This window comes from Netta rufina, assembly GCF_964035555.1.
Source record: "Netta rufina genome assembly, chromosome: 1".
NCBI lineage: Eukaryota > Metazoa > Chordata > Aves > Anseriformes > Anatidae > Netta > Netta rufina.
In genome coordinates this window covers 13,659,283-13,676,972 of record NC_140123.1, presented here as the reverse complement: position 1 = coordinate 13,676,972, position 17,690 = coordinate 13,659,283, and positions in this window count along the sequence as shown.

The following is a 17,690-nucleotide window of genomic DNA, read 5'->3' as shown; positions in this document are numbered from 1 at the left end:
TTCACATGAAGGCTGAACACCTTCTTTTTTGAACACCTTTGAACACCTTTTTTTTTTTTTTTTTTTTAGTTTTTAGTTTTTCTTGTGCCTAACCTAATTTATGTACTCAGTTGCTTGACTCCTTGGCTTCCTGTTCCAAGTTATTCTTTACATAAGTTATTTTCCTGGAAGTCAGTCAGCACCTGGGAACTATGTCTATTAAATAATTTTAGGTCTAATCATAAATACATACATACATTTATACAAACATGCCAGTTACTTGTCTTAGTCAGAGCTGTTTATGTTATTGTTAGGGTGTATAATATATTATACATATATTATACATACTATATATATATATAATATATATATAATATATATAACATATATATATTATATATATATTATATATATATATAGTATATATATTATATATATATAATAGGTGTATAATACATTATACACCTGAAGTTCTGTCAAAGGCTTTGTGGTAGAACTAACTAGCGATTTCATAGCTAACGCACTTGAGTATTATGAAAAATTTCCTTATTGTATTGGTATTGAAGTCTGAATTGAAAAATTTACTTAGACCTTGCTTTTGGTGAGGCACTGAATTCAGGGACTGAACAGTAGTTTTGAGTTGTATTGAATATTTAAAAAGGAAAACAAAACAAAACAAACCAACCAACCAAACAAACAAACAAAAAACAGTACAAGAGAGAAAATCTGATGCTTTTCTCATTAACTTTTTGTAGACCACGCTAGTGGATAAGAATTTGCTTAAGTGATGTTACGGCTGAATCCCATACTGCCTGAATGATTCAAAGCCATATCTGCAGTCCAATAACCAATTAGATATGTAAGGTAGTAGGAGGGCAGACTACTCACTCTTCTTTGAGGCTTAGCACAAAACTTGACAAGAGTCAAGTTTTATAAAGATTATGAAGAGGGAGATTAAGTGATGAAGCCACCATGTGGGAAGAGAGAGAATTATATCTCACTTCCAATTCTCTTACAGTATTTTTATGTTTTTAATCATTGCACCATAAAAAGTAAATCCAGATGAAAGATGCATTTGAAAACCAGTGAAGAATTAGCAAGTTGTGAGCATGCTAGCCACAAGGAAGAAATCATTGAGTCCTAGTGGAGGACTCAAGATATAGAGAACTAGCCATTCTTCCGACTGAAGCTAACATTTGCATCCAGATGGTGTTGGAAAATTGCATTTAACAACGTAAAAGGGGTAGATATGAGGAGAGTATGCATGGCAGTTTCAACTTACTCCTTCTAATAGTGTTCTTTCCTTTATTTTTTGTAATAAGATGAACTGTGATAATAAGAATTCTTCAAGACAGAATTTTAATTACACAATAAAAAAAAAAAAAAACACAACAAAAAAAAAAACAACTTTACACATTAGGTATTTTGTTTGTTTGTTTGTTTGTTTGTTTGTTTTCCATGAAAATATCTTAAGCATAACAATTCCTCTCCTTCACAGCATATTTTGGAATTAATTCCTAGATGTTAGGAATTAATTCCTAGATGTTATTAAGCTGATCAGTCGTTTGCCTGGAGGTTTTCCAGCCACAGCTGGGGAAGGAAAACGCTGCCCTTAAGAATCACATTATCCTATGGTGTTTTATATACTTTATATATATAAATTTATTCATGTATGTATGTATATATATATACATATATATACATACACACATATATATATATACACGTGTATATATATATATACACCTATATATATATATAGGTAGTGGAATGTAGAAACATTCCAAAAGACAGACATTCTCTGTTGAAATAATGCCAAATCTCTTCTTTTAGGTTCAATAAGCACTTATCTCTTCTATTTTTTTGAGTTTCTTTCTCATACATAAATTACACAGGTATTCAAGATCTCCATGTGTATGTGTATCGTATATGCTATTACTGCATGTTCATGCACAGTTATATGTCTAGATATTAACATTTTTCATTTTTAGACTGATTTAACCTGAAAGAACAGAAATAATTCAGCTGTTTTGCTTTTACAATAATAATAAATCTTTGTGTAGTATTTTTGGCTTTGAACTGAATGACACAAAAATCATTGTGCAAAAAAGGTTACACAATGTCATGGAAGTACAATGCATTAAAAGGAAAAGGAAAATGACCACAATTTACTCAAACTTCTTATTATATATAAACATCTGCAGATCACTGAATTCCACAGAAGGTGGGCTGGCCATCAGGTTTCAGTAACTGGAAGAAACAGTAAATCACAGCTTTTACTTTTACAGCCCATTACACCCAAAGGTCTCAAACCTTTCTTTGGATATTTGCAATCCTTAGAGTACTCCAGCTGTAGAGTTTTATACTTTTCCACATTCTGTGAGTAATAGATGCTATAATATACACTGAACAGGAAATTAGAGTAGAAAAGAGGTGTAAAATAACCCCCAAAAAGGTTATGCAGGAAGGCTGTGAAGAATAGCTCACAGTCTAGCAGTGATCCTCAGACAAAACAGATTACATGACCATTAATGACTTAAGAATCTGAATTTTTATATGTTACAAAGGGGAAGCAGTGTTAAAGTCACTAAATATTGTGGAAGGGAAAGGTAGGAGAGGAAAATGTAGAGGTAACAGATCTGGGGAGACATTTGATTAAGGCCTGCTGTAGTTAGCTAGAAAAAAATAGCTTAAGAAACATACAGTTCTTTCTCCTGCTTTTTACTTCTTACAGGAAACTGATTCCCTTTCAATGTTTCATTCCAAATAGAATCACAATACCCTTCATTTTTCCTTCACATATTCTGGCAACTGACTTGCCCTTCTGCATTTATTAAACAAATCTACTGCTTCTGATGCAGTGCTGTGCAGAAAAAAAATAGTTACCTTTTGCTCACTTGCCTATTCAGTACTTTGCTTCTTGAAGTGGTTAAATCAGATCTTCTTCCTCCCACTTCATTTAGCCTCTTTCTATTGTGTTAAATTGGCTCGCGAATACTTGTTAATTTGAAAATGTGTCAGGCAACATCAGCTGTGTGGAAGAAAGGCTTCTCTAAGAAATGTAACGCTTCCCATATCGTACTAGACGAAATTCCAGGAATCATTAGACAGTCGAAGCAGGTCTCACTGTGTCTCTACTACAGGTGAAAGGTACTCCATATCCTGGTTCCTGCTGCGCAACTAGGTCATGCAGTGACTGCAAGATAGGCAACACCATCTTCAGCAAACACAGTTTCCATTGAAATCAAAGACAGCTGTGTTCCTAAATGCCCTCTGGGATATCTTGTACTGTAGGTTGAATTGAAGAATATGTTTGCTCATATATATATATATATATATATATATAATAGCATTTCCACTGTGTATGTTTCGAGACTGCCTTTGAGTTCTTAGTGCAATATTTTCCATTTAACATCTTTCCTTCTGCTTTTTTGCTTTCATCTGTTTCTAGTACCGAACAGTCTTCAGAGGTGAAGATTAAAAGGTAATATGAGAAGAGACACAGAGGGTAGCTATACCAGGAAATCTTAATGGCAAGAAATTGCTCCTCAGGTTCCTCACCAAGTGTACAGGTTGTTACAAAGGCTGTCACATTTCAGTCCAAGCATTTTAAAAGACCAGATGCTTTACAACAGAGCTTCAACATTTAAAATTATTTCTCGAGATAGTAATTTATTTTTTTTCCCATCTCATATTATACTTCAATTTCTGCTTTCAATTTATCCATATAGGTATCAAGGATATAATACCTACTTTCATCAAACTTAACAGAGTATTTCTACTGATTTATTTGGAAGTGTGAAACCACTTCTGTATTTGTGTGCTGGATGTTACTTTGGTAAGCTCACGAAAAGCTGAGTACAATTCCAAACTTAAATGCATAAGAAAAAAAAAATTATTTAACTTAGAAACAAAAACCCACATCCTGCAGTGGTGAGAATTTGTTATCTACAGTTACAAGCAGGCACAAGAGAATAATATATATCACATACTAAGTGGCAGGTTATGATCCTCAAAGCGACTTTTTAGCCTGCTAACTGTAGTTAAAAGACTCAATATATAGGAGCTATATATGTATATATATGTATATATATATATTAAATCTGTGACTCTAAGAATTTCATTCAAATATTTGCATATTCCTTAAAACACAATAATGTCAAAAATTAATTTCTTAATAACTTTTTAGTCTGGTAGACAGAGGCAGATAGTGTTATGCAAGTCTTTTAATATATAGCAACAGGTCCATCTCTAAATTTAAAGTATGTGTTGATGTTCACAAGCCATGAGAATTTTGCATCTTTTTTTCAGTGTCTCCTAAATCTTAACTAAGAATGCATGGCATGTAGTTTTCATTTCTGAGACCTTCTGTTTTCAGTTAAGTCATGTTATCAAACTCACAGCAGTAACCATATTATTCTCTCTCTCTCTCTCTCTCCCTTTTTTTTTTTTTTTTTCCAGAATGTTCTCTATTCCTTTCCTTTCAGTTCAGGAAAAAGTTCAGCATCCTCCTGAATAAAGATTTAAGGAAGAGCTCTCTTAAATACATGAGTTCTCTCTCTTAATATGTGTGTTCTGTGTTTTGTTGGAGACTAGAAGTTTAAGAGCAGAATAAATATAAATTCAGTCATAAAGATGCATTGGGTTTATGTGACAAAGTTTTGGTAGCAGGAGGGCTGCAGGGGTGGCTTCTGTGAGCAGAGCCCAGCAGCTGCCCCATGTCAGATAAGAGCCAGCTCCAACCTGCTCCAAAAGGGACCCGCTGCTGGCCAGAGCTGAGTCATGAGTGATGCTGGGTGGGCCTCTAGGAGAGCAGATTAAAGAAAGGGGAAATCTGCTGTGCTACAGCAGCTGGAAGAGAGGGGTGAGAGCTGAAAGAGAACCATCCATGCAGCCCCCAAGGTGAGTGCAGGAGGAGGGCAGGAGGTGCTCCAGGCACAAGGCAGCACAAGATCCCCTGCAGCCCGTGGAGAGGCCCCTGGTGGAGCAGGCTGTCCCCCTGCAGCCCATGGGTCCCACATGCAGCAGATCTCCACACTGCAGACCATGGAGGAGCCCCTGGTGGAGCAGGTGGATGTGGCCTGGAGGAGGCTGCAGCCCATGGAGAGCCCCGGCAGGAGCAGGCCCTGGGCCGGAGCTGCAGCCCGTGGAGGGGAGCCCACGCAGGAGCAGGGACCTGGGGGAAGCTGCTCCCCGTGGGGAACCCATGTTGGAGCAGTTTGCTCCTGGGGGATGGAGCCGTGTGGGAGCATTTCTTGAAGAGCTGCAGCCTGTGGGCAGTCCCCGCAGGCTCAGTTCGGGAAGGACAGCATCCTGTGGGAGGGACCCCACGTGGAGCGGGGCAGAGAGTGACCATGAAGGAGTGGTGGAGATGAAGCACCATGGACTGGCCGCAGCCCCCATTCCCTGTTTCCCTGCACTGCTTGGGGGAGGAGGTAGAAGGGGGTGGATGGAGGTGAATTGGTTTTCATTTCTTACTGCTCTGGTGTGTTAGTAATAGGCAATAAATTACATTAATATCCCTATCCTGAGTCCATTGTGCCTGTTCCAGTAATTGGTAAGTGATCTCCCTGTCCTTATCTCAGCTCTTGAGCCCCTTTCCAACGGATCTTCTCCTCTTGTTCCTTTGAGGAGGGGAGAGGGAGTGAGAGAGATGTGTGGCGGAGTTTGGCTAGTCATCAGTGTGAAACCACCAAAAATGATCAAGTTAAACTCTTAAATATTATCAAGATCAAACATTTTGGGATAGTTAATTCTTTACATCACCAGTTTTTCTATTTTCTTACATATGACAGAAACATTTCAAGTCAGGTGCTGTTAAAGAGCTGACACACATAATAGAAGCATTGTGCCAGGGAACAGAAAGCTCTACCTCTCTTCTAGAACACTGAAATACAAGAGATCCTAATTCAGCTGTCAAAAGCAGGAATAACAACCTCTGTGGTAGAAAGGTGCAGTGACCTGCCCTGCCACAGAATCCAAATATCCAGCTGCAGTGAAATCCAATAAGTGGTTTGGCCAACTTGTTTACTCACTGTTCCCTTGGCATTCTGGCTTTCTGTAGCTCCTCTACTTTTGACATACATTCCAAATGTTGCAGGAACATTAGGGATGATCCCAGAATAGTCTTTCTTTCCCCCTGCATTATAGCAACAGTAATAATGGTGATTGTAACATCTCTAACACCTAGAACTGGTGTTTTCTGTAGGGTATCACAAGTTTTGCACAGTAGAAATAAATGTCCTTTTACCAGAAGAAAAGACAGAGAGATGAACTGGTAAAGAGAAATGTCACCTGTGCCCATTGTCAATAGAAATCAAGATTATAAAGATCATTTCCAGTAGAGTTCAGCAATGGGAGAACCCAATTGCTGAGGTGCAGGTTTTCACAGAGCAAAATTCTACAGCAGGAGCTAATTCCTAGCTTAATAGATGAAACTTTGGGGTCACATACTCAGCTTCAAAAGATTATCTGTCTAGTGGTCTAATGTTTGTAGGTGATGTAATACTTGGCTTCTGTTTCTTGATTCTCTGTCAGAAGCAGAGAAGCCCATGGAAGCTGAATTACATCACTCTGTGCACTTCAGTTTGAGATTTTTTAGTCTCCCAAATCATAACTAATACTATAACTTTGCTAAATAACTAAGCTTTAGTTATATAACTTTGCTTTATAACTAAAACTTCGAGGTTTTTTTTGGTTGTTTGTTTGTTTTTTGCATATTATCTTGTCATAGTCTAATCTTCCCTAAGCGTACTGTCATGATGCAACTACATTTGCTCCAACACAGGCACTCGAAACATAGTCACATTGATCAGAGAAGGAAACTCTGAGCGAGTTTGTTGACTGATATCAAACTTCACTCCAACTGGATCTTCATGTTCACAGACAAGGGCATATTGCTGTACCTTGCTACCAGAGATGTTGTTTCTCCTGGCACTGCTACTACTATCACTGTCAGTAAAATAATAGCTTTTGGAAACCAGCACACTGTCATTGCTGGTTGCCAATGCAAGTAATCATCTCATGATGAACTCCTCTGAGCTCAACTTCTGTTACATCTGTTTGCTTGGATTCTTTTTAATTGTGGCAAAATACTTACTTTTAAGTCTAATTAACACGATGATTTCTTTCACCTTTGTAACCACAGATGATTTTTCACAGATGTATGTCACTTTTCTAGGAGAGATAGGATTATAACTAATTCCTTTTTTTTGTGTTGTTGTTTTGACTCATAAGGTACCCAACAGTGTGGATCAGTGTGCAGTGAAGACTGACTGAAACTTGTTTATCAGAAGTCCTGGAGAACAGCCACAGTCTAACAAACTGAGTGTAAGTTTCAGATGGGTTATTTCCATCTGTTCTTGTTTGTAATATTTCCAGAATGTGTAACTTAATACTAATATGGCTGAGTAAATGTCTTGTTCTATAACACAAGAAATCATGACAATTTTTACAAACATTTGCAATCAACAGACCTTGTGAGTGCTATGATTTTCTATTTGCAGATAGGGAAATCAAGGAACAGTACTTTTCAAGACAACATTAAAAACATACATGCTTGAAATCACCTGGGGTTTTAAGATGTTGACTTTGAAACGCTTTAATGCTATTCTGATTTTCCAGTATGTCAAGCACCTGTAGCTCTTACTGCCTTTAACTGCTGTTCTCTGTGTTGAGCACCTCTCAGAACAAAACTCTGTGGTAGGCCACAAAATGAAGACACCCAAACTTTGTGCACCTGCTTGTACATTTGGACCTCCTAAGTGATTTGAGCAAAGTCAAACAGTGAGTCACTGTCTAAACAGTAAAAGAAATTAAGTCTCCTGCTTGCCTCTGCACTTTACTCTGGGAACATGCTGCTTCTCAGGTAGCAGAGTTCCTTCAATTAGAGAAGAGTGGTCTATTAAAGCTGCAAGGAAAATAGCATTGCTTAGTATGTCACTACAAGAAAACAGGTAATGCAGGAATAAAGATCAGACAATACAAGGTGCTTGTAACTAACAAACAGCAAGGCCAAATGTAACTGAAGTGTCTTCTAGTCCAGAGGAAGTTGCTGAGAAGTAGCATTTGAACTGCAGAGGTAAGAGAGTTCAGCTGCTAAAGAGTGTCCACTGTGGCTTTGCTATGTCATTCACAGCACTTTCTCCTCAAGCCATGGTATGAGTAAAGTAAACTGGGAACTGAAACATAGATGCCACAGTTCTGTGAATGTTAAATATAGGTGGAATAAATGAGATAAAAATCACAGACATGTTAGGGCCAGACAACTAAAAATTTAAGGAAGATCAGGAGAATGCATTTCCTTGTTTATTAAGTGGAGGCTCAGGAGGCAGATACATGCTTTAAATATTTTAAGCATAGTAAAATTCCTTGCTAAAAATACCATTTTAGTGAAAGTCATGCCGAAATTGTGATAGACAAAATGTGCTGTTTTGGAACAGATCCCAGGTTTAAAACTACTGAAGGATGAATACCAAAGACATTCATTATCGTAAAAAAATGTTACTGCAACACACATGACTGCACCAAGACTAATCCTATATAGGTTGCAGATAGGGCAACTGTCTATGGATGTATGGACTGGATGAGCAGTGAGGTGGACTGAAAACTGGCTGAATAACCAGGCCCAGAAAGTGGTGATCAATGACACAAAGTCAGGCTGGAGGCCAGAAACTAGCAGTATACCCCAAGGGTTAATACTGTGTCCCACGCTGTTCAACACCTTCATTAATGATGTGGATGATGGGGAAGAATAAGTTTGCAGATGACACAAAACTTGAAAGAGTTGCTGATACAACAGGGGTCATGTTGTGATCCAGGTGGACCCAGAGTGGCAGAAGAAATAGGTTGACAGAAATTTTATGAAGTTAAACAAAAGTAAAAAGTCCTGTACCTAGGGAGGACAACCCCAGGGACCAGTACATGCCAGGGACCACACAGGTGGTCCTGGGTGGACCACTGGTTTGGCAGAGTTTTCAGATTGAATGTGAGCCAGTTATGTGTCCTTGCTGCTAAGAAGGCTAATGGTATCCTGGGCTGCAGCTGGCAAAGTACTGGAAGCAGTTCAAGGAAGGTGATTCTTCCCCTCTACTTACCTGTTGGTAGTAAGGCTCTACCTAGAACACTATGTCCAGTTCTGGGCTTCCCAGTACGAGAGAGACATGGAAATACTGAAGAGTCCAATGAACGGCCATGTAGAGAATGAAGAGACTGGAACACTTCCAGTAGGAAAGGCTGAGAAAGCTAGGGCTGGAGAAGAGAAGGTTGGTGGTGGTGGGGGGGGGACACACACCTCTTATCAATGCCTATAAATACCTGAAGGGAGGATGCAAAGAGGCTGGAGCCAGGCTCTTTTCAGTGGTGTCCATTGACAGGACAAAAGGCAATAGAAACAAACTGGAACACGCAAGGTTTTGTCTGAATATCAGGATACACTTATTTACTGTGAGGGTGACTAAGCACTCACACAGGTTGCCCAGATAAGTTGTGGAGTCCCAGTGCAAGGTGCTCTGAGTGTTCCTTTCTAACCTTTACCATTCTGTGATGATGTGTTTATTTATTTGGAAATAGCACATGCATTATTGTTTTCTCCAAATCTATATATTCACAAAATCACTAAATCATAGAATCATTGAATATCCTGAGTGTGAAGGGACCCACAAAGATCATCAAGTCCAACTTTTGGTTCTACACAGGACTATCTAAATATAAACTACATCTGAGAGCATTGTACAAATGCTTTTTAACTACGTCAGCCTTGGTGCCATGACCACATCCCTTGGGAGCTTGTTTCAGTGCCTGATGGTCTTCTCAGAGAAAAGCCTTTTCCAATTCAAAATCAACAAAATAGCAAAATCTTTCAGTTTCAAACCAATACCTGTATTACCAGTCAAAAGAAGAAAGTGCCAGGTATGTTTTTGTAGCTTCCCTACAGTTAACATAAGCAAAGTAGGAAATGATTTACATTAGAAACTAGGTCACCACAAAAAGATGAGATAAGTGTATCAAACCATTAGTCGAGTTTCCTATGAGTAGCTACATAGAGGTCACAGAGTTTACTGTGGGTAGTTGAGTCTGTATTGAACATCTCTAACACACATGAGCTTTGAAGAAATTCAAAAGACCTGCTCTGGGTCCCTGTGCCATCAGGGGCTGGAGAGTCTGCACTCCTGGAGTGGAAATTCCCATTTTATGTCCTTGAAAAGAAGTTTGATATGGAATTACAAAACCATAGAATGGTTTGAGTTGGAAGGGACCTTAAAGATCACCTTGTTGCAAATCCCCTGCCATGGACAGGAACATCTCCACTAAATTAAGTTACCCAAAGGCCCACCCAACCTGGCCTTGAACACCTCCAGGCATCCATGACTTCCCTGGACAATCTCTTCCAGTGCTTTGCCACCCTGACAGTAATTAATTTCTACATAATACCTAATCTAAATCTACCCTCTTATATTTTAAAACCTGTCCCCAACAAAGAGTCCCCCCCCATCTTTCCTGTAGGCCACCTTTAAGTACCGGAAGGCAACTGTAAGATCTCCCTGGAGCCTTCTCTTGTCTAAACAGCACCAGCTTTATCAGCCCTTTTTCATAGGACAGGTCATCTAGCTCTGTCATCTTCGTGGCCCTCCTCTGGATCCATTCTAACAGTTCTTATGCTGGGTGTCCCAGAGCTGGACACAGTACTCCAGGTGGGGTCTCAGAGAGCATATTAGAAGGGGTGAATCACATCCCTCGACCTGCTAGATTCGCTTCTTTCTAGATTCGCAGCCCAGAATATGCTTGGCTTTTATTAAAACCACACTGTAAAGCAAACATACATACAGAAAAGGAGGATGGCCAGGGCATTTACATCAAAACTACAGTAGTGCTTTGAATCAAAATGCTAGTGTTCCCTTTTCCCCGCCTTTCTCTTCTCCTTTGCTTTTCCCCTGTGGCTTCTATTTTTCCCTTCTGCTCTCCTCTCCTGGCCAGGGGACCTCTTGTGATTGATTGAGATTTCCCAGAGAGAATTATCTCCTGAGTAGCTGCTAACATGGAACACTATATCATGTTTAACAATTATCATCAATATTTATAACACTTTTATGTACAACAAGTTGAGTCACATTATCAGACAGAAACGAAACCTACAGTAGATTCATTATAAGAATTGCAAAGCAGCAGCAGGAGGTCATCTGCTTAAAATTCGAGTTGAGTCTCTCTTGAAAGGAATTGCCTCTTTAACCAGTTTCTCCTTTTTGAATGACAGACTAGCTGGCTTTTTAAAATGTCATCCTGTTACTCTGGATACATGAATATAAAACTTTCCAAATTTTTAATTTGACTTTGATAAGGAAAGAGAATGGAGAAACAAGTTAGAGTTATTTTTTGAACATCTAAGACATTTGATTATTGGGAAAACTTGGGAAGTTTTCTAGAAATGAGTTTGCAATGTGAATGGTAAAGAAAATCCTGTAGAAAGAACAGACATAATTATACGTAAGGAATCATACAGGTGTAGAAATACATTTCTACAACTAATATAGATATTTGCAGCATATTAATTTATGCATGTAAAACTTGAATGCATGTGACTCTTACACAAAATTGCCAAAAGCTACCTTAGAAAGTTAGTTTTGCTTATATGCATAATTGTCCCAAACATCTTTTAAAGTATTGACTCCTCGTCATTACATAGGATGAGCACATCCCATGTTTTCTATAAGTGAAGAAGCAATCCTGTGTTGTGACGGATGAAAATGATTTGATTTATGTTGACTATGCATAATAACATAGTTACAAAGTGATCAGATGTAGAAGTTTGTTCAGGTGTCTGCCTACACAGGCAGAAAACTAAAAATGTCCAATAAGTATTTCTCAACTGAAAATTAGTACTAGTAAAAAAAGGAGAAAAGGTATAATGAAGGATTTTCTGCACAAGTCTTTCTACAAATCCAAGGATAACCACTCCTCAACAGTTCTTGAGAAAACATCTCAACTAAACAAATTGTTCCATCTAAGCATTGCTTTTATTTATTTTTTTAATACAATCACTTATTTTAATGAACATAGTAGATATAATCACTATCCAAAAAGATATTATTATATGAAATTCCAATATTGCAGCAAACAATATGTAGGCCAAAATACCACAGAGATTTAAAGGTATCTAACAAAAGCAGTGGGTGGAGTAGATGAATGATCCCATGTTCACAGAGGGATGACCCTTTCCTTGTCTTCAGATGATATTTTAGTTATGGATTTTAGCAAATGGTAGAAATTTTATATGCACTTGTGAAATTAATGCTAAAAGTGGTTTATAATTTCAAATACATTCTAAAAAGGGAAATGATTTTGGTATCCCTTAAAAACAATCTAAATTTTAAGGTAGTCTCTTCTATTAACTCTTTCCAAATTAACATCTTTTCATTAGACTGGAGATGAAGCTGTAGAAGGACTGTTGTTGGATGGCATATAAGAGAAAGCAACATTAATACTTGGAAAAAAGTACGATTTACTCAAAATTACTTCCATAAATCTATATTAGATTACTTACTGTGACCTTTGTGAAGAATTACTTTTCTCCTTCTCCTTCCCCTTCCCCTTCCCCTTCCCCTTCCCCTTCCCCTTCCCCTTCCCCTTCCCCTTCCCCTTCCCCTTCCCCTTCCCCTTCCCCTTCCCCTTCCCCTTCCCCTTCCCCTTCCCCTTCCCCTTCCCCTTCCCCTTCCCCTTCCCCTTCCCCTTCCCCTTCCCCTTCCCCTTCCCCTTCCCCTTCCCCTTCCCCTTCCCCTTCCCCTTCCCCTTCCCCTTCCCCTTCCCCTTCCCCTTCCCCTTCCCCTTCTCCTTCCCCTTCTCCTTCTCCTCCTCCTCCTCCTCCTTCTCCTTCTCCTTCTCCTTCTCCTTCTCCTTCTCCTTCTCCTTCTCCTTCTCCTTCTCCTTCTCCTTCTCCTTCTCCTTCTCCTTCTCCTTCTCCTTCTCCTTCTCCTTCTCCTTCTCCTTCTCCTTCTCCTTCTCCTTCTCCTTCTCCTTCTCCTTCTCCTTCTCCTTCTCCTTCTCCTTCTCCTTCTCCTTCTCCTTCTCCTTCTTCTTCTTTCTACTTAGTATATTTGTATAAATAGAACTGGAATTCAAACATTCAGTGTTGGATCAAACATAAAAACTACCAGATTCAGGACATGTATCTTGTTTTGACCAAGCCAGTTCTAATTTGAAACCAGGTTTGTATTGTCTTGTTACATCTATTGATCTTTTTTCAGTCTGTCAATTGCCACATCAAATTCTCTGAATTCATAACACCTCATTTCTTAGATTCATTGTGGTGAATAAAATACAAATAGTAGCATACAATTATTTCTCTTTTACATTTAAATATACACCATATATATCCTTTATCTGCTTTCTTCTCTTTCAGAATATCGTGAGGTTATTTGATTTTTAAAAAATAATTCTCTTAATTAATTACAGGATACTAAGAATATGAGATGAAAATTTACATCACTCTAAATTTTGAATACATCTTTATACATGTATTTAAATGTATAATATTAACACTGTACCCAATTTATTACTTCTTATGCATTTATCTCTTCAGCTGATTTTAAAATTCAAAAGAAAAGTAAAATAAACTAAAATCTCCCAAATCATGACAATAGCAGCCAAAAAAGACAAACCTTGAATTACTTTTTTCTGACATTAACTGAGTTGAAGTGTGGTGTGCATTAAATGCATCATGATATTTTGACAGTCGTTCTCAAAACACTTCACAAAAAAAAGTGGTAAGCGTTCAAAAATTCATTTTCCAGTTAACTAAAACAGACATATTTTATTTTTACAGCAGTTTCTGGAAATTAATATATACTTAAAGATAGTGGCAGCATTATATCCTCACAGGTTATATCACCTTTCAACTCCACTGAGGAAACTGGCCGTATGATCATTTTTAATGCCTAAAGGGCACACCTAATTAGACTAAGTTCAATGTATATATGCTCTCAGTTATCTGGAATATAGTTTTTGAGGTTTAAATCAATGCAAAATCTAGTATTTTAGTAGAAAATCACATTTGAATTTAGAAAAATTATAGGAATGTTAAGGAAGCTGTAATACTTATATTTTTCAATTTTCTTCAAACTTCACAAAACTTTGCCTACAGTAGTATATTTGCTGGTTTTTAGGTCAAAGGAACTTGCAAAGAAAATAAAGTAACAGTGTTTAAAAACTGTCAGTTTTGAAAAACTAAATATAGAGCCAATGCATTTCTGTAGCAATGTTAAAAATGTATAACAAATCATGCATATTTCTTGCTTACTGTTATAGAGAGATCAACTTATTTATATACCTATTCTCTCTCTCTTTCTCTACAACTTGTAATAAAATGAATGTACTATTCCTTTATTTATACTGCACAAGTTTCTGTAGAGTCAACTAATGAACTGATTCCTCAGCAATTTTAATTCCTTTTAATGTTTTCAGAAATAACCTAGAATATGGAATATTCTGGAATATGTGTTTTTAGATAAAACCACTGTTGAGGAAAAGCTTGAGGATATTCTTATAAACTTAATGACGACATTGCAAAATGATGCACATTTCACACATGATGGTGGTATTTAGTCTCTTCAGACTTGAAGACCTGTTGTATTGATATCTGCTGATTTCTACTAATTCCTAAATGGAAGCTGAACAGCTTTAAGAAGATGACGTTAGTCCTGATTTGAGCAGGAGATTGGAATAGATGACCTCCCTTTAAACATATTTTTTTTCACACAACTCTGTGATATATGTCCCTGTGTCTCCCTTCCATAATTGTAAATGCTTTTTTTACTTTGAACTTTACTTTAATTTAAACAACTAGTTTGTTGAGCCAACAGCTTTTACTGGGTTTCTGAGTAAATAACACATCAACCATAATCTTGTGTAAGAATTAGGCAAGAAAATAATATATTTCTTCTAAAAATAATATTAGATATGTTAAATTGCACATTAAACTGTATATAGCTAGGAGCTTCGTAGCAGTCAGGAGCACGTATCTTCACACACAGCCAATTTGCATTAGCATGTTTAGGGAACAAGTGCTATAGCAGTTCAAGATATGTGAGGGAAAAAAATAATAATAAAATCTTGGATCTCAGGTGACTCATTCTTCTACTTTACCAGATATGCTTTCTTTTGTCAACAGTTCTGGATATAATTTGCAAATTCTAATTCATGCTACATCACACCAAAGTGAATAGGGATATATCAGCAATTACTTGTCTTTGAATGATAAAGCACAGATCAGTTGAAATTGGTTTATTTTTTTACAAAACGTGTTCTGTAGACCACTGACTGGAATTCCCTAGAATTAATTGTAAAAGGAGCCAGACAATGCAACTCAGAAAATAATAATAATAATAATAATAATAATAATAATAATAATTATAATAATAATAATAATTATTATTATTCATAAAAATACTTTGTTAACTTTTTAAATTCAGGAGAAATACAAGGACATCAGCTTCCATACCTAGTGAGCTGATAATTATCATGATTAAACCTTGAATGTAGTGTACAAAACAGAAAATATATTTAGTGCACATATCTCCAGTACATCTGTACACTTCATTTTATGTTTAATGTAGGTGGAAAGATTCCTTCAGCTTATGGTGAAAAATATGACAGTATGACTTTTTTTTTTTTTTTTTTTAATTACAAACTCTGATGTGTTTAATAGCACAAATCTGGCTTCCAACTTGACAGTTCTCTTTCTTAGAATCAATGGTTAGACTCCAGGGCACCAGCTTGGTCATCAAGATCAATATTAGAAAAAATATAGCTTGTCAAGACTTCTTGGCCCCTTATTGATTCAAATAGGGTACTGCAGAGAATTTAATAATGATGTTACTGCTGTCGGCCAACAAAAAGAAGCTTCTTTCATTGATTTCGGTAGAGGCAGATGAATAACACAAAAATACAATTACCCTAGACACAGTAGTAAGACCTGTTACAGAGCTTCCAAAGAGGGAATTTTAGAGGTGTGTTGGTTAGGTGGAACGACTTTCAGACAAACTAAATTGGATTCATGTTTGCAAGAACATAACTTCCTGAATCTGAATGAAGAGTAGTACTTTTACATCCCCTTGAAACTGTATGCTTCGTTTCACCACCCTAAGTAGAAAGACTACACTTTTTTTTTTTTTTTTTTTTTCTCAGCAAATATTTCTGCATTGTCTTTTGCAATACCTCCTCTTCAAATTGAAAATGTCAGGTATCATTCCAATATTGTAGTTTTAAACTAATAACCCCCGTCATTTACTCCTACACACTGGGAAATTTCAACTATGATTTTGAACCTTTTGTAAATAATGAAATGTTTTACAGAGTCTGGGAAGGTCTGAACTTTTCATTATGTTTAGTTGTTGGAAAACTGCGTAGAAAGAAATTACCCAATGTCAGCTGTATGAGGGTACTTGTAAGAAAACAGAAATGCCTCTTAGTTTTTATTTATTTGTTTGTTTGTTTGTTTGTTTGTTTTTAAGATAATAGGTTAAAAGGAGTTAGTTAATGGAAACACCTATTCTTGCTATTCTCTGTTACTCTGCTCTTCTCTCAGATAATGTTTTCCTCCAGATTCATTTCCCTCATACTATGACATATTAAACTTTATAAACTAGTAAATAGTTTGCTAATATTTTAATGATTAATATAATTCTTTAATTTAGAACTTGCAAGAATTCAAAAGGAAAGTATAAATTGTACTATAAAAGTAATGTAAAATAAACATATTTGCTGAAGGCCTGTTATGGCTGAAGAAAAATTCTGCAGCAAAAGAAGGATAAGGACAGAAGTAGAGGAAAAAGCACAGAATTTTAACATTTCTTTTTTAAGAGGCAAAATTCTTCCATCTCAGAAACAAACTTTGTGCAATCAATTTTTCTCTCTTTACAAAAATATACATAAATAAGTAGACAGACAGCCGCATATTTATATCAGTGCCATAGTGGACAAAATGCAATATCACTATTTCCCACCTACTGATTCTGTTCTGCATCTCTTAAAGCTGAAAACCTCTAAAATGATGCATTTTCCCTTATCTTCTGCAGACACTGCAACACTGACAACAGCAGAAGTTAAGGCCTAGAAAACAGAGGAAGACACTGTCAATCCCACCATGCAGACTGCAATCAGCAGAGGGAAGCACCTGAAAGCCCTTCAGTGTTGTCATCACAGCAGCAGTGGGTTTCATGGCATGGCATAGGACCAACGCTAAAACATGCTCTCAGAGAGCCTTTACACTTGCAGCACTCACACACTGGTCCTGCTCATGTTCAGAAGCAGCATTACTATACTTTAAACTTCATGTTGAAGTTGGTTTTGGCTTGTCTATTTTTTATTATGCTACCTTTTTATTATGTTGACAAGGTATGGGAATAAAGCTGTACGGTTTATGCCTGTTTAAAATATATTAATGTTTGTCTTATTTAAAAAGCTGAAACTCAGAGTCCTATGTGTTATAAACCTCAATTTGTCTTTAGTTTATCCACATAGATTTGAAATATCACTGAGATACCTGGTTCAATATAGTTTAATCTTTAATAAAAAATAAATAAATAAAAATGACTAATGAAAGGACAAATTATAACAATGCATCTTTCACTCTGTTCCTTTCAGATTCACCTGAAAAAACAGCAGCAAGTTTTCCAGCAAACTACTGAATCTGGCACTTAAAGGTCCCTGATGAATCAATT